Source organism: Amblyomma mixtum, chromosome 1, assembly GCF_055824585.1.
Source record: "Amblyomma mixtum isolate Tamu chromosome 1, ASM5582458v1, whole genome shotgun sequence".
NCBI lineage: Eukaryota > Metazoa > Arthropoda > Arachnida > Ixodida > Ixodidae > Amblyomma > Amblyomma mixtum.
The window spans coordinates 29114657-29132487 of NC_143012.1; the positions used below are offsets into that span (position 1 = coordinate 29114657).

Genomic DNA, 17831 nt, shown 5'->3' on the forward strand with positions numbered 1-17831 from the left:
ATACAGATCCATGTATTTATGCTGGACTGAAGCAGACTAACAACCTTTTCTTTTTATAAATCTGTCACTTGATTCCCGATTCGATGTGGCTCCATCGTGCACGCTCTTCACTTTGTTGCGGAATGTTCTCACACACATTTTTTGCCTGTTCTATTGCCTAAGACTTCATTTTCGTTTCCTCCTGTTTCATTCAATTTTCCACAGAACATGTTTCTTCTCTTTTGTGATCCGTCTTTTGGGTTTTAGGACGCACACTCAGGAGAGGTAAGCTATATCATACGGTGTTGGTCCATGCCGTTGGGAGCGTGGGTGGCGCTTCTGGAAGGTGACGATTTCTCACCCCGAGGCTTCAGCCCACCACCGTATAACTGCATAAGTGAAGTCCACTAAAGCCTGTTTTCATGTTCAAAAGTGAAGGCTCTCTTTGGGACGACATACAGAGTTGCCATTCAGGTGCGGACGCACTTTTGGCGACGGACAAACAGTCTATGACGCTTGCCTGTCCACCCTTTCGCCAACACAAGTCACGCGGTTCTCGTATGCGCCTGCCTGAGAGAAAAAAAAAGTTGAGCAGTCAAACATTTAACGCCTAGATAAGACGAGGACCTGTGTAAAACTGTAGTATGATAAGGAATGACCGGCATCTAAAGAAATCAAAGGCGCCGCAATGGCCTCGGCTCGGGCACGTGCCGACTAGGATGAATGATAACGCCGTCTGAGCAGCGGCGCGAGATTTGGCGAGATTTTGCCTGTGCCTAGCAGAGCAAAGCGGCGGCGGTGGACCGACGTTATCCTCCCAATTCATGCTGGCCGTGCTAAACCGACCTTGCCTAAAGATGCTAATGAATACCCCCCCACCCCACCCCACCCCCCACCCCGCAGGGGGGGAGGGGGGGGGGTTGGACACGACTGTGAAGTTGTGTAGCTGCAGAACCCGGAATTTCTGTTCGCCTACAGTGCCCGAAACCGGCGCTTGACAACGTTGTATTCGTGCTCGCCGTTCGCCGGACCATCGGCTGCCAACACGGGATCTTCGCCATCTTTGGTGAAAGGACTTGTGCCACGGACTTGTCTTCGAAGTGCATTGACGTGACCACAGTCTTCTCAAAGCCTGCCGCCATATCAGCCGCAGGAGCAAGAAACGGTGTGTGCGACTACAGTCTGTCAGTTCCGCAGCTTATACATCGCCGAATACGCGAGTGTTGTGGCTTTGAATTTTTTCATTAGTGTGTAAATTGCATTGAATGCGGCGATGAAAATTCCTGTAGATGCGTATATACCATCGTGCTTGTCCTCTGAAATACACACCAGGCGCACATTTAGGAAGCGCAGCTGCAAGCAGTTTGTGCACGGGGCCTTGATTTTCTTGATTTCACCTCTGCTTCCTAAATTTGCCTAGTGGTGTCTTTCAGAGCACGATCACGACCGGTCTTTGGGCGGTCTAGAAGTTACGCGTCGACCGCCTGCGCTGGCGGGTTGTGTTTTTAGGAAACGGTTTGAAAGTATAGGCTTGTGCTGACGCACAAGTTTTGCGCAGCCGCGTATACAGCTCGTTCGGTCGATAAGCCGGGGCTACGTAAAAACATATCATATCATGTTAACCGTATGCCGCACAATGTTCCGGATGGTGTCATACGATTCAGGGTTTCGTGCAGCATAAACTGACAAGTTAAGTTAGAGCCTATAGCTTGCGGCAGAGATTCCAGCCGGTGACCTGTGATCGGGGGCTGCGTAAAAACGTATCGTGGTAATTTGTGGTTCCAGTTACTGATCATTGATTGGTGTCTGATAGAAGACGACGACTCAATTAAGTCATTTTAATGAATTGATTAATTGATTAAAGGAATGAAAAAAAAAATGAAAACCGGGGGTTGAAAGGCGTCATGGTGCTCAGAATGAAAAGCCAATGCTTGATGATGCTAGTTAAGAAAATTTACATTGTGCAACTGCTCAGTTAATTAGTTGAAACAACTGAAAAAGAAATGAAAAATGAGTTCAAAGGTGTCAAACTGCTGAGAATTGAAAGCCTAATCCATTACGCTATCGCGTCATACCCTTAAGGCGGAGTTCAAGTGTCCTCTCCAATTTTTTTGCACTTATTTATGTCCTGAAGTTCAACACGTCATGTGGCCATGATTCGCGCTCAGCAAAAGATGATAAAAACACTAAAAAGTGGACTTGTCACACATAGTTGTGCTGTTTACCTCTCGGTGAATGTTCGTCTCATTGACTCATCAGCCACAAAACAATAACAATATGCTCTATGTATATTCCACCAAACCTGACTGTAGCAATCCAAGAACTAGAAGACCTTTTGAAACAACTGCCAGAACCATACCTGTTTGTCAGGGGCTTTAATGCTCGCTCTTCTTTTTGACAAAGTGAGGGGACCGACAGAAGAGGGCAAAAAATGGAAAATCTTATACGTTCCAATAATGCATGCCTATTAAACACAGGAAAGGCCACTTACTGTAGCCCAAGCTCGGGTAAAATGGGCTGTCTTGATTCAGCTTTCACATCACCTTCAGTTTTTAACGATTTTATACGAGATATTTTAGACTGCCCTGTAGGATGTAATCACAGCCTGCAGTTATAAAGTTATCATTGTCAGCGCCTATCGTTCCAACCAGACCACAACGCTGGAAGTTCCATCGAGCTGATTGGTCGCTTTTTGCAACCCATGCCTCATTAGACAAAGTGGTCTGCAAAGAGCAGAGCACAGATGACATAAATGAAAAATTCACTACTTGCGTAATCTCTCCACCAACGATAAGTATCCCTACAACTTCAGTGTTTGTACAGAAAAAAAAACAGAAGGTTTGGCGGACTCAAGAATGCACAGCCGCAAGAAAGAAAGAAAACAAAGCATGGGGTGTATTTCGTATGTGTGCCCCAAGGGCAGAGAACCTACTCATTTTTAAAAAAGCTAGAGCCAAAGCGGGCTACATCCGTCGAAACGCCGAGAAAAGCTCATGGCATACATATATTTCCTTGACCAGTAGTTCGGCCTTTTCCAAAAAGTTATGGGAGCAGGTCCGTAAATTTAATTGCTACTACTCAGCGTTCAGATCTCCTGTGTTGTTCAGATTACCTTATAAGAACAGGCATTGTGCATACCTTCCACATTCATATGGTTCCACTCACATGTCACACACGTACCAGCTTCGAGCCGACCGCGTAAGGTTTCGGGCTCGTATGTTGGGAGGCAGCAGGAGCGAGACCTAGCTGCCACTGGGATGACGTGCCCCAAGTTGGCCCTAATCACCCATTAAAGGGTGCGCTTAGGGTGTGAGCCGCTGGAATCACTGGCTGAGGAAATTTCCCAGTGACTCAGGAGCAGCTCGGCTCCACACGTCCTGCAGCTGGCTAGACGACCGTTGTTAGCAGATCGATGATGCTACGGGCTTAGCGACCATACCGCCATGTATGGCGGGTCTACCGTTCGGCCACTATACCCATATTGGCTGAATGGTAGAGAAAACGCTCAACGCCGCCGTATACAAGGCAATGGTATGGACCGCTATAGCTGTCGGGCATGCAATCTGCTACCGATTGGCGCTCAGCCCTCTCGCCCAACGCTGTGTTCCGAGCGAAACCAGGGGCAGTTCGGTGGTTCAGTGCGAGGCAACTCGTTATTGCCTCGCCTTATATCCCGCAAAGACTCCATGTGGAGGCGTCTTGTGCGAAAGGGGGGTGAGCCGCCGAATTTTTTGGCTGCGTTTCACTGTGAAGGGCACTGTGATGCGTAATGCACTGGGGACCGCCGTGTCCTATCGAATGTGAAGGGTCCTCGTTAAGCGGAAAATCCGGTGTCACGGTTTGCATCGCCGGCAAAGCAGCCTAGGTCACGTGAGGCTGTGACGTCATCACAACCTGCCCGCTGTGGCAGGGCTCGCCGCGGTGGCTCAGTGGTTACGGCGCTCGGCTGCTGACCCGAAAGACGCGGGTTCGATCCCGGCCGCGGCGACCGAATTTCGATGGAGGCGAAATTCTAGAGGCCCGTGTATATGCGATGTCAGTGAACGTGAAAAAACCCCAGGTGGTCGAAATTTACGGAGCCCTTCACTACGGCGTCTCTCATAGCCTGAGTCGCTTTTGGACGTTAAACCCAATAAACCAAACCATGGACTATCCACAGATTATTGCCTATAAAGTCTATAGGCGTTCAGTAGACAAATCCTGCAGACTAGCCTAAAGGCAATACAAACCATGTAGACAGTTTATAGCCAATGTATAAATTTATGGCCATACATATTTAGTAGACTTTGTCTACATGTAGTCAGTTGTCTAGGAATAGACAAAACGATGTACCTACTATAGGAAGGCTGTAGAGTTCACAAGAAGTCTATAGACAGTCTATAGACCACTTTTATAAGGGTATGCCCTACTTGAATTAGAACCCAGCGGTGTTTCGCTCCCGCGTGCGTTATCATGTGTTTTTTTTTTCTTGGCCGCGTAAACGTACAACTAGATAGCTATCTATGCCTCCCGATCCTTGGCCGCTCCCACAGTGTGGGTGTATTCAACGTGTCTTTAGGCGAACAATAACAACGTCCTGGTCCTGTTCTCTCGCCGGCTCTGCCTCAAAACCGAACACGGGCACGCGACTCAGGTCTCGTGCCGACCAGTGAAGAAAACATCGCCCTGTGGACGTCCGCTTTACGAAGGACGCAGGGTTACTGGGCCGTGAGTCTAGCCACGACCCGGAACTTGTGGGAATCTGGCTTTCCGCCGTCGCCTTTGCGCGGCTTTGCCGGCCTACCGCGTCGTTTCCCCTCTTTCCCTTGCTCCCGCCTCAGGCGGTGGAGAGGCGGCTGGGTGACTAATCACTGTCATTTAGCCACAGCTCCGCCCCGGCTCCCCAAGGGCCTTTGCCATTGGCGCCTTTTGGCGGGAATTCGGGACCCCGCTTTGGGCGGCCGCGCGCCGCGCGACCGTCCGAGCGGGGCCCAGAGAGAGAGATCCCTCCGAGACAGCGAAAGGTGCGTACGCTACTGTTTGTCCGTGCCGGCTTTGCCGCTCGGACCAGTGCTTACTCGAGCTCGCCCGCACGTGTCCCCTGACCTGCAGCGGCTCGAGCCTGTCCAGCGGGGTCCAGCGACCTCTGACAGGCGTACCTTGCGTTGAATGCCCACTTTCTCTCGCAACCGGCCCAACGGTCGACACGAGAGAGAGATCACAGCACTGCCGCGGGGACATTCTCCTGCAGCGGCGTGCTAGCGTCGCGCATTGCTCGAGTCGCTTCGTGCGCGCAGCGGAGCCTTGCTCCTCGCGCGCCCCCGGGACGGGGTGACGATTGAGTGTGTGTGTACTGCTGAAGGACGACGTGAATAAACGTCTCCTTTGTGAACTTGGAGGCCTATTTCTTTGCGGCGAATCGCTCTCCTCCCAGCGGAGGTTGAGTGCACTGCATCGGTGTCCCAGTGTGTGTGTGGTGACGGCTGATCGGGGCCCTTGGCTCGCGCGAAGCTCGAACCCGCGGTGGGTGGTGGCCTGTGTCCACTTAGAAACCCACAACTGGCGCCCAACGTGCTAAGTCATTGGCGCTTACGCCTTTGATGGCACATTAGCCGAGCAGGTCGCCTTGCCGATCACGCTTGCGCACCATGTCTACCACCCCCAGCGGGGCACTCGGCAGCTACATGTCGACTCCCTACGGAGTTGTAGCGTCGTTTGATCCGCTGGCTGCTGTTCCTTCGAATAGCTAGACACCGTGGTTGGCCGCGGCCCCCATTGGGGTTTACGGCGACACAACCCAAAATGTCGACCACGCGGCTCCCATTGGAGCTGTATCGGAAGCACCCTGCGGTGCGCCCGCTGGTCGCATGCCTCAGCTGTGCACGCTTTCCGCCCAGTGCGAAAGCAGTTCGTGTCACGCTGCCGCAACCGGCAGTTTCGAACAGCAGCTGCCGTGCCCCGCGAGCAGTCAATTCTGCTCCGGAAACGGCGAGGCGCTGGCCCGGTTCCCTGTGGAAACCACGCACCTCATCGAACTAGGAGCCTTGCCTCCCTCGTTCGTGCAGCCCGCCCAAGCCTCCACTGAGGCAGGGGTGCAGTGCGCTCAGTTGGCTGATGCGGCTCCGCGAGCCTGCGGGTCGGCTGGCGCGCTGGGCTCTCCTGATACAGCATTACGACTTTTCCGTGCAGTATCGAAAGGGGAGCACAAACGTGGTAGCTGACGCGCTATCCCGTGCCCCACTCGCCAGCGGCGCCTTGACGCCTGTAGGCGGAGGGGGCGAAACAGCGGACGAGCCGCCGGGCGGCAAGGAGGGAGAGCCCGCGAACGGGCTAACCCATTCCGCTAACCAGGCAAGCAGCGCTTCGCAAAGAGGACGAGAGGCGAAGCTCTTCGTGAGCGCCTCGGAGTTGCCGACGCGAACGGAAATTTTGGCTGCAAACCTGAGTGGGGACGAGACCACGCTCCCCTCTGGGATGACTGGAATCGTTTTCAGCCGTAAGAGCTACTGAAAGCCCAGCAAAATGACCCCTTTTGTCGCGAGGTGAGCGACGGTCTCAGGGAGACGGAGCGCCGTGACGCTACTTGTATTGTAGCGGGCGCAGGGGGGCAGAAGCCAGCGTGTGTCGCGGCGAACCCCGGGGATTCATATTTGCTGGACCATGACGGGCTCGTGCTGAAGTACATAGCCACCGAGGACGAGTCCATCGACCCGTTCAAGGTGGTTATCCCCAAAAGACTGAGAGGCGCACTTTTGCGATTCTCTCATGACGAACCACTGGCCGGTCATCTGAGTGGCTCCAAAGTTTTTGCAAAACTGAGTCAATCGGAGACGTGGCCTGGCATGAAGCGTGACATTTTCCGCTATTGCCGTTCCTGCCATGTCTGTCAAGCGGTGAAGTCACGGGGCGGCAAGCCGCCTGGAATGATGAAACCGATTGACAGTGTGCGTCCGTGGCAGATGGCCACCTGCGATTTCATGGGGCCTTTCCCCAGGAGCAAGCAGGGGCTCATAGACCTGAAGGCCTACGCGTCATGGTCTGACGAGCTTGCGCCGGTACCCATTGGTATCAAAGGCAAGCGCAAAGGCACAACTGGTGCTGCGGAACGCAAGCGTACGGAGCACCGGTACAATCTGAGGCGACGGTCACCAGTGTGATTTATGCCGGACGGCGGACTTTTCCGCAACCGAAGGCACGCAGCCTCAGCTAGCTGGCGAGCTTTCTCGTCAGGCCCTACCCAGGTGAAGCACGGTGTGTTATTTTTGTTGTTGTTTTTGCAGCATGGTCAGTTCCAGCCTTGCGTGTTTATCTATTTATTTATTTGTTTTGTTTGAGTCAGTTTCTAGCCACTTTAGTTTCCCCGCTTGTACGTCTGTTTTCGTTCTAACGTACCGAGATGTACATAGGCAACATGCGTCAGCATTGGCGTTCAGTTTTTTTTTACCAGACTTGTACATATGTATACTTCAGCCGCTCTCTCTTGCGCTTATCTTTTGAAGCGCAGAGTTTGCCTGTCGTTTGTACGGCGCCTTTTCTCATTTCCGGCCCGACTGTGGGTGGTTGGCTCGTTAAGGAGCCGTGTGTCGCGGTGCGAGTTTTGTGCGGCCCGTATGGAGGGGAAGTTGGCGGGGCGTTTGGGGCGATGGGGGGGCGGAAAGTGCACCCTTTGACCCTCGCCGCGGCGCCTCTGGACGCTTCTGATGAGGGGATCGTTGTCGCCGACCAGCGTCCGCGCACGTGCCGGTGTATGCGTGTTTGCGGCTGTGGCTGTGTGCGCGCGTAACCATGAGCCAAGGCGACGCCTGTGAGTTGTGCCGTTGTGTCCTTCTGCGTGAGCGCGAGGATGAGAAGGACCCCTCGCTGTGGCCAAGGTTACACATCAGGACGCCGCCGAACGTCCTCGCCCGTTTCAGCCGGCGTGAAGGGGGTGCACTAACTCTCTTGTGCCCGAACGTGATGTCGTGTCCAAGGGCGCGAGGTCAGTGCTCTGCCGCGGCCCCGTCGTCATCAACGCACCCTACATCAACGGAAAGAAGACCGCCATCAGTCGTCGGCCCTCCCAACCCGTTCAACTTGAAGTCTGCGAGCGGTGAGTCGCCGACAGGCCCATTGGGCCGCGCCATCGAACTTTGAGGCTGCATCCACCTGTAACATAGTTGTACAGTTGTATTCACATCTTCTTGTGTACCGTGTATATAATCTGCAAGTTGTTTTGATTTACTGAAGCGTATGCAAGTGTTGTTTGCCTTGTTTTTCCTTTGTTTTTTTTTTTACATTGTTCTGGCTTGAACTGAAGTGTAGCTAGTTTTTTTTGTGTATTCATTTCTTTATTTTGGAACTGAAGTGTAGCTAGTTTTTTTGTGTGTATTCATTTCTTTATTTTGGAACTGAAGTGTATTTTTTTTGTGTATTGATTTCTTTATTTTTGGCCGCGTGCTTTGCCGATGGGTAGGAGGGCATTTAAGGAGAGGGGGATGTGGGAATCTGGCTTTCCGCCGTCGCCTTTGCGCGGCTGTGCCGGCCTACCGCGTCGTTTCCCCTCTTTCCCTTGCTCCCGCCTCAGGCGGTGGAGAGGCGGCTGGGTGACTAATCACTGTCATTTAGCCACAGCTCCGCCCCGGCTCCCCAAGGGCCTTTGCCATTGGCGCCTTTTGGCGGGAATTCGGGACCCCGCTTTGGGCGGCCGCGCGCCGCGCGACCGTCCGAGCGGGGCCCAGAGAGAGAGATCCCTCCGAGACAGCGAAAGGTGCGTACGCTACTGTTTGTCCGTGCCGGCTTTGCCGCTCGGACCAGTGCTTACTCGAGCTCGCCCGCACGTGTCCCCTGACCTGCAGCGGCTCGAGCCTGTCCAGCGGGGTCCAGCGACCTCTGACAGGCGTACCTTGCGTTGAATGCCCACTTTCTCTCGCAACCGGCCCAACGGTCGACACGAGAGAGAGATCACAGCACTGCCGCGGGGACATTCTCCTGCAGCGGCGTGCTAGCGTCGCGCATTGCTCGAGTCGCTTCGTGCGCGCAGCGGAGCCTTGCTCCTCGCGCGCCCCCGGGACGGGGTGACGATTGAGTGTGTGTGTACTGCTGAAGGACGACGTGAATAAACGTCTCCTTTGTGAACTTGGAGGCCTATTTCTTTGCGGCGAATCGCTCTCCTCCCAGCGGAGGTTGAGTGCACTGCATCGGTGTCCCAGTGTGTGTGTGGTGACGGCTGATCGGGGCCCTTGGCTCGCGCGAAGCTCGAACCCGCGGTGGGTGGTGGCCTGTGTCCACTTAGAAACCCACAAACTAGACCAGGTCAGTATGTAGACCTTGCGAACATTGGCCCGCTTTGTGCAAGGTATACCTTCACGGCGCCAGAGCCGCTGTAGCCAAGCTTCCAGCGTATTGTTTTTGCGGGTGGGCTCCGTCATCCGACCATCTCGATCTTGCTCATGCTGAAGCCGTTAAAGCACGACGGGATTCATTGGGAAAACGCTTGTCCTGTGAACGTCCTCAGTGCATGCGGACCTTAAAGGCGGAATTTTTGGTGCTAGAGCACTTAGGCCGCCGCGGTGGCTCAGTGGTTATTGCGGTCGGCTGCTGGCCCGAAAGACGCGGGTTCGATCTCGACCGCGGGGGTGGAATTTTGACGGAGGCGAATTTGTAGAGGTCCGTGCACTGTGCGATGTCAATGCACGTTAAAGAACCCCAGGTGGTCGAAATTTCCAGAGCCCTTTACTACGGTGTCTCTCATAGCCTGAGTCGTTTCGGGACGTTAAACCCGCATCAACCATCAACCATGTATCGAGCACTTGTTATGTTATTAACAGTAGTTTTTCGGCTCTGTGGAATTCTCGGCAGCATGATCTTGAGCAAAGGATGCGAGGAAATCCTGGACCGGTATGCTGCGTACGTCTCTACAGGAAGACTTGACCCACTAAAGTCTCCTTTATCGAGATGCATTATGAAACATCGAGCTCAAAAACACGGAATGTTAGTAAAGGACACTACGCGCAAGTTAGTGCGCTTTCTGCGGTAGTCAATCCTTTGTGCGCGGTGTGTTAGTGCTCTTGTCGTCCTGTCCTCTTTCGCGTTTTATCTTTTTGCGCGCTGTGTCATTACCAACTTGCCCAACGTTCTACGTTACCGATCTTATCAGGACATTAATCAGCACTCTCTGCGCCCCCCCCCCCCCCTTTCTATAACTGTTGCTCTCAATAGACTCAGCGGCCGTGTTGTGCTCCTTTTCAGGACGAGCGCTTGTTCGAATCAACAGCCGCATTTTGGTAGGCGAAATCGAAAACAGTGCGCTGAAGCTTCGTGTGGGGCATATGTCGGCTTAGGAATTGGTCGGAAGACCAGCACTACGTCGTTGCTCTTTGTGAATGTGTGGCTTCGGAACGCAAGCATTCTGAACACTTGATTCATTTTTTTACCAAAACTTGTACTCCTTCGCGGTTGTTCACTACGCAACTGCACTACCTCCTCAAGCCTTCTTCCTCACAACACCTTAGACACTTTATTACCTGTCCATCGAACTCTCACTTCTGTCCTGCTCCTCGACTTCAGTAAACCATACGTCGGCACTTACGGTTCAAATTCCTTGTGCACGTCCAGTCGTCGTTCTGCTATGTTCTGTACCGTGAAACAACAGTGGGTCCGGTTTCTCCTGTTAATGGAAAGTGATCTGAACTTCTGAAGCCAAATTTACGAATGTCGTATAGGAAAATCCGAATTACATCATCAGTTCCCGCTTTTCTTCGTGGCTACTGCGGTGGGGCGAAGAGACCGAAGGAACGGAGACGAGGCTAATTGCTCGAGTGGAAGACTGAAGACTCTTTATTTGACGAGGACACCGATAACATGTAAAATCATCATCATCAGCCTGACTACGCCCAGTGCGGGACAAAGGCCTTTCTCATACCTCTTCAATTAACCCTGTCTTGCGCCAGCTCCGGCCACCCTATCCTAGCAAACTTATTAATCTCACCCGCCCACCTAACTTTCTGCCGCCCACTGCTGCGCTTGCCTTCTGTTGGAATCCACTCCGTTACCCTTTAGGACCAGCGGTTATCTTACCTTCGCATTACGTGATCCTCCCAAGCCCATTTCTTCCTCTTGATTTCGACTAGGATATCCTTAACTCGTGTTAAGGACACATCTATACACATACACTACACTACAATACACTAAACTTAAACCAAGACCACATGTACGACAGCTACCATGTCTCGGTTTTCATTTCCCATTGCCAGCAATGGGCCAGGCTTCGCGCGATTGCCGGTAAAATAATGCTTAGCGCTCTTAGAAATGCAACGTGGCCATGATTTGCCTTCTGCGCAGCGCAACGTGCTTCGCCTTTCGGCCCGCCCTTTGAAAGAGTTGGTCGTGGATGGAACTGTTCCGGGGCAAAGTGCTGTTGACGAAGGACGGCACCAGTATCTCGGCCGACGCGGCCCTGCGCAACAAGCGGATCATCTGCCTCTACTTCTCGGCCCTGTGGTGTCCGCCCTGCTGCTCCTTCACGCCCCTGCTGGCCCAGGCTTACCGGGAAGCCAAGCAACTCGGACTCCCTGTCGAGGTACGTGCGTACGCGCCCGAAAGCTTAACTGCGCCGCACGTCCCGGGCTTAGGTTGGTAACTTGGTGGCATAATCAGTGGAAACGACGCAACTAAAGACGAAGATTAGTAAGGTGTGGGTTTGGGCTAGTTTGTAATCCATGCGTGCCACAAAACGCGCATAAAACGCAAGTACGAGTATAGCGGTATTGTTAAATCTCTAGGCCATATGACCAACACATTTATGCTGGCGGCAGAACTGGTACTCTAAGGGAACAAGTGCTTGAACGCTTCCTCAGAGTCCAGGTCCAATGATGTGAATTCGTCTCAAGCGGTCATGATGCAGTTGTGTTAGGCGTACGTTGCATGCGAACACATCGGCTGTCCTTTTGTGTCTGGACGTGCCGTTCCTCCCCAGTGCATTGTTGTATTAGCAGCGCCACCTGATGGGTTCGTTTTCGTATCCCTCGTTCAGTCTGCAACGAAAGGCAGCTACGATTGGAGCACCACATACCGCCAAGTTCCTTTCGGCCTGGTAGGCATTCGATGCCAAATCGGCACGGCTTCCATTCAGCGGGTAGCTGTACTGGTCCGGGCAAGGAACCGTGAAGACTGAAGGCGAAGTGAATGATCGCTATTGAAACTAGTTAGCTAGTAGCTTGTATTGATACCTGCCATGTTGCTGGAGCAAAGAGCAATGCACAAGGTTGCGCTTATTATCGAGCCGTGCACCACCGTGGTTAGCAATGGTTTAGTGGTTATCAAGGCGCTAAGAGCGACACCGGGGTAAAAGACGCGTGGCTGCTTGGTGGGAATTGGCGTGGTTGCGACGCGGCAGGCAGCCAACGGGAGACTGTTCTCATCAACGCAGGTCATGTTCCTCTCGCAGAACCGAACTGCGGAGGAAATGCGGGACGACCTGAAGAACCACCACGCAGAATGGCTTTCGCTTCCCTTCGGCGATAATCTCCAGTTGTGAGTGACACTCTACTCAATGTTTTTTAATGTAAAATACATCGTTAGTCATAAAACTCGCCCATTGACTGGAGGAAAGTGACGTCACCAGACCGGAAGTGCGTCACTTCCGGTAAAGGCATAAACCGTTTCTAATGCTATCGTATTACCAGCATAACATGTTAGGTTTTTTTCGCACTCATTATTTGTGACTCCGAATATGCACGGGCTAATTAGTCACTGAAGAATGATCATATTGACTTACGGACCCGTCGCGGTGGCTCAATGACTAGAGCTCTCGGCTACCGATCCATAGGACCCATGCGACTCCGGCAGCGGCGGCTGCGTTTCGATGCAAGCGAAACGTAAAAGGCGCCCGTGTGCTATGCTATGTAAGTGCACGTTAAAGATCCCAAGGTGGTCGAAATTAAAAGTTTCGTTTTCAGGAAATGAGTGTTGCAGTAACTGCCTCACATACAGGGTCTGTTCTGAAAGTAGTAGGACTGTTTTTTTCCTGGGCGAACGGGCGGACGAGAGGTAGTCTGCGCGTGCAGGATCGCTGAAGGGGGATATTGGGAATGCTGGGGAAAATCGGCAGTCGGCTCTCGGCCGTTGAAGAGAGGAGGTCGCTTGTACTGTGAACCCCTGTCGAAACGTCTCGTCACGCAGAATCATCGAGCGTTTACTGGATCAGTGATACGCGATCAAATTTTGAGTAAATCTTGGTAAAACGGGCAAGGAGACTCACAACATGATTAAGGAGGCCTACGGTGACGCTTCCATGGGTAGATCAGGTGTTTTTTGAGTGGCACAAGCTGTTCCGAGAAGGTAAGGAAAGAGTGGAGGAAGACGACCGCTCCAGACGCCTTTCGACCAGCAAGACCAACGAAAATGTGTAGCGAGTGAAACATTTACTTAACAATCATCGTAGCATGAGTATCAGAATGATTTCTGATGACTTGAGCATTTCTAAACCCAAGTTTTTGAGATCGTGACAGAAAACTTATCCATGAGGAAAGCGTGCGCGAAGTTGGTGCCGGGAGTGTTGTCAGAGGAGGAAAAGGCCAACCAGTAGGATCTTGTTCATCATGTGAATGAGGACCCCAATTTTTTGCCCAGCACAAGGCGGCAACACTGCCTCAGCCCCCCTACAGTCTCGACTTGGGCCTGCCAGACTTTTTTCTCTTCCCGAGAATAAAATCGACGCTCGAGGGGAAACATCACGGATCGGTAGAGGTGGTTCAACAGGCCGTAACGAGGGAGCTAAACAGCATTCCGGTCCAGGCGTTCCTGGAGGCGTACGAAAACTGTAAAACTCATTGGCAGCAGCGTGTAGGTACGGAAGGGTGCTACCTTGAAAAATTGTAGTCGTTTGTACAATTCTCTTGAATAATTTTTGTTTAAAAAATTGAGTCCTACTACTTTCAGAACAGACCATGTATCTCGGTGGACACCTCAACCGCGCCGTGAGGGAAAGAAGAAAGGCAGGGGTGAAAGAAGATGTGCCGTAGTTAGAATGCTCGGGAATAATCTTGACAACCTGGGGATATTTAACGTGCGCCGACATTACGCAACACACGGGCGCCTTTTGCATTTCGCCTCTATCGAAACGCCGCCGAGTTCGAACTCGGCCGCGTTTCGAGCCGTTCCTTCCGCATTCTACTCGGGATGGCCATGGGTCAAACCACAGCCAATTTTTTTATTAATGCTAAAGCATTATGCGGCTTTGTCGCGTCAGCAAAAAGTGTCCGCAATTTTGTTCGCACTATTACGTCGTTCTTGGAAGATGAATGTGTGAAAGTGTGTCTGAGATAGGGTATGATAAAATGTTGCTGTGGAAAAATTTGGTGGAGGTAGTAATATAGCCTGCACTCTTTGGTACGGGAGTCTGTTGGCCTCAGCTGTGGCTCTGACTCGCTGTACCGGCGTGCGCTGAAGCTTCGGGTCCGAGTCGGCTACAAGGTCCTCCCACTTCTCAAGACTAGGGCTATGCATTTTATAGGCACTACGGGGCTGAACCTGCATTCGCATGCTGTGTGATATAACATATCGGTGTCTCAGCACCAGAGACACATTCGCTGTTATATCGTGTGGACTCTGTAGCGTAAATGTGTGCCCGCACCATACGCATTCACTGCAGTTGTATCGTGTGGACCATACCTTGTCGTATAGTGATCACAAAATGAACAAGGGAGGGGAAAACCTCAGTTTGCTAGAGCCAACGTTTCGACAAGGGGACTTGTCTTCGAAGACAAGTCCCCTTGTCGAAACGTTGGCTCTAGCAAACTGAGGTTTTCCCCTCCCTTGTTCATTTTGTGATCGCCAAGGACCATCTACCGCACCCTCTCTCTACCATGGACTTGTCGTATAGTGGTTTGTTTGGATACATATAAGTTTGTAGGTGTCTAAGTGTTGTGGCTTTCTCTCGACGTGGGCTGTCATGTGGGAGTGTGTGTGCAAGGGAACTGCAGTTCACAATTAGTAGCGCGGTACTGAAAGTTGTAAGGGAATACGTGTACTTGGGAATACGGGGTCAGGCAGTGGCCGCTGATCCGGATCATGAGAGGGAAATAACTAGAAGAATAAGAATGGGGTGGAGCGCATATGGAAGGTTCTCTCAGATCATGAATGGCAGTTTACCAATATCGCGTAAGATAAAAGTATATAACAGCTCCATCTTACCGGTACTCACCTATGGGGCAGAAACATGTAGGCTAACAAAGAGGGTTCGGCTTAAGTTAAGGGCAACGCAGCGAGCTATGGAAATAAAAATTCGAGGTGTAATGGTAAGAGTGCAAGTGGGGAAAATGTGTGAGGGAACAGACACGAGTTAATGACACCCTAGTCGAAATCAAGAGGAAGAAACGGGCTTGGCAGGGCATGTAATGCGAAGGCAAGATAACCGCTGGTCCTCAAGGGTAACGGAGTGGATTCCGAGGCAAGGCAAGCGTAGCAGGGGGCGGCAGAAAGTTAAGTGGGCGGATGAGAATCCAGCTGCAGCTCAGGGTTAATTGGAGAGACATGGGAGAGGCCTTGGCCCTGCAGTGGGCGTAGTCAGGCTGATGATGATGGGAGTGCGTACTTCCTACGCCTTTCCCTACACGCCTGGATTGTTTCCCTGTGTGTTTCTGGTGCTTTGAAGGGCTCTGCCGGTGTCCCCTGCCCAGGCCATAGCGAAACCTAAGACGACGTCCATCCTATTGTTGCCCTCAGCACTAGCTTCGGGGACCCAGAACGATCGTGTGTTGCCTGTCTGGGTCTGATCCACTGCGGTCGCCTCCCTGCACTTATACCTCAATGCGTCAACGTTTTCGTCCAAGGTTTTTGCTCTGTGGCATTCCTTTTGCCCTCGTGGTTGGACAGGTCGATATTCCTGGGCAGCGGTGGAACCACGAAGGTGTCTCTGACTTCTGGTGCGATGTTTGTGGTTTGGTCGCCTTTGTCTTTTAGGTTGAGAAGTCCGAGTTTAGTGAGGAGAGTGCGGCCTGTCCTGATCTGGGGGTCTTCTTATCTAGGAGTCGAGCATATAGCTTCTCCTATGTTATTCGAAAGTGCGGTAGATTCCCCGATCGTCCAACTTCCTGTCTGAGGCGCATGTGGGTAATCATAATGCCAGCTTGGACGCCTTTCTAATTAGCGTGTTTATTTGGTTCCGTTCCGTCATGATTGATATCTGTTACGGAAGACGGTAGTTGAGGTGCGGGATGATGGGCGCAGTCATTATCCGAATAGCCTTTTTCCTTATCATTATACGCCTTATCATTAACGCGGCCGCCACGGCCGGGTTCGAACTCAGTAGGCGAGCGATAGGAAGGAGTTTGCGCATCAAGGTGCAATGCGCTTGTCGTACAAATGTGCTGCTCGTTTGAATTCAGGATATTGCACTAACTAGCGTACCGCACGCGCCACGCAAATGTACATCTAATACACGTGTACAAAAACTGTCTCGAGGCAGAGTGACGGATGCGAAGTTACTTTGTTCGCAGGACGCTGAAGACTCGCTACAGGTGGCGGGCATACCAATGCTGGTGGTTCTGAAGGCGGACGGGGCGCTCATCTGCGCCAACGGAAGGCCCGACGTCCAGACCAACGGCAGCCAGGCCTTCAAGGACTGGCTCACTTGCATATGAACCAACTCGTCAAATAAATGCAACAATTAGAGCGCTTACTTGGGACCTACGCGTTCAACGTGTCCGCGAACATTGCGTAATATGTAATGAGTTGCGTTGCGTCTCCTGTATATCAGCAGAGCTGTGGTACATGCAATGACGCAACTGGGTGACGCGTTATGTACACCTTGTATTTGGTAAGTTAAGGAAACAGCATAAAACAGAACGTACAAATCTCGCGAAGCCTGCGTAGGGGTAGAATATAATAGAACTACTAAAACTATGTTAAAAATTTTCCTATGCAGGCTTCGCGGAAGCTTGCAGACGCAATCTTTGTACCCAATACTACCGAATGTGCTTGTGCAAGGCGTACATTACTGTTATCCATTTGTAAACCTCAACACTGGCTTTTTTATACATATATTTTCTATGTTTTCGATTAGAATGTCTGCCTGTCGGGTTTTTATCATTATGTACATCGCTGATAAATGTGTTTAAGATGTGCCCATAATGTTGAATAAACAAACGTTGCCGCATAAAATCAGCAGTCTGAAACTTTTTCACAGCGCATTTTTAATGTTCGGACAGCGTACGAGGCTAGCAGACGTTAAAAATAAAAATGCCTTGGGTTCAACGTGGCTTGATCCTAGTTATAGCTCTGTTAAGCATGGCCTCCATTGTCTGAAATCAGATTTCAAGGTCAGGTACCAAGTGGTCACAGTCATGTGATCACGTGGTCATACTACCATAGCTTGGGCCATACCACCACGCAGTTAAGTTTGACTTTGTGATGCATTGAAGGTGACTGTCTTATCCACATTGAAATCGGAAGTTGCACCCCAAGGAGCAGAGCTCCCACTCTAAATCGCAGCGTGTGTGCAGTTCCTCGTGCGTGTTTGCTACACCAATAATTTATCGACCTTCTTAGAGCGAAGACAGGGTAGATAAAAGTAAAAAAATGATGGGATGATCAAACATCTAATGCGACAATTCTGGAGGCTGATGTTGCCTACGCTGAGGCTTCGGCCACCCAGGCCGGCTGTTTCGCAGTAACAGCAGCACTGCATCCGCTGCAATAAATTACTACACCGGCTTATCAACTAACACGAACAATTCAGGGAACAGCTGCCCCCACTGGGACAGATGTTTGGCTTTGCGAGCACGGCATTCCCCCGTCAGCACACGTCTAGCAGGCGGCGGATCCGTATACGGACCGGCCACGGCCAAGGGAGCTAGCTGGTGCGGATGCTTCTCTCTTATTATTGCGATCATCAT

General features: G+C 51.7%; 1 pseudogene across 1 annotated transcript; it reads left to right on the forward strand.

Moving 5' to 3' along the window:
* Positions 1 to 114: 114 nt before the first annotated feature.
* LOC149365901 (nucleoredoxin-like protein 2) lies at positions 115 to 16630 on the forward strand (annotated as a pseudogene). The gene is made up of 4 exons (XR_016283511.1): positions 115 to 1144; positions 11278 to 11515; positions 12365 to 12468; positions 16434 to 16630. The product of XR_016283511.1 is annotated as a nucleoredoxin-like protein 2 (transcript).
* The last annotated feature ends 1201 nt before the right edge of the window (positions 16631 to 17831 follow it).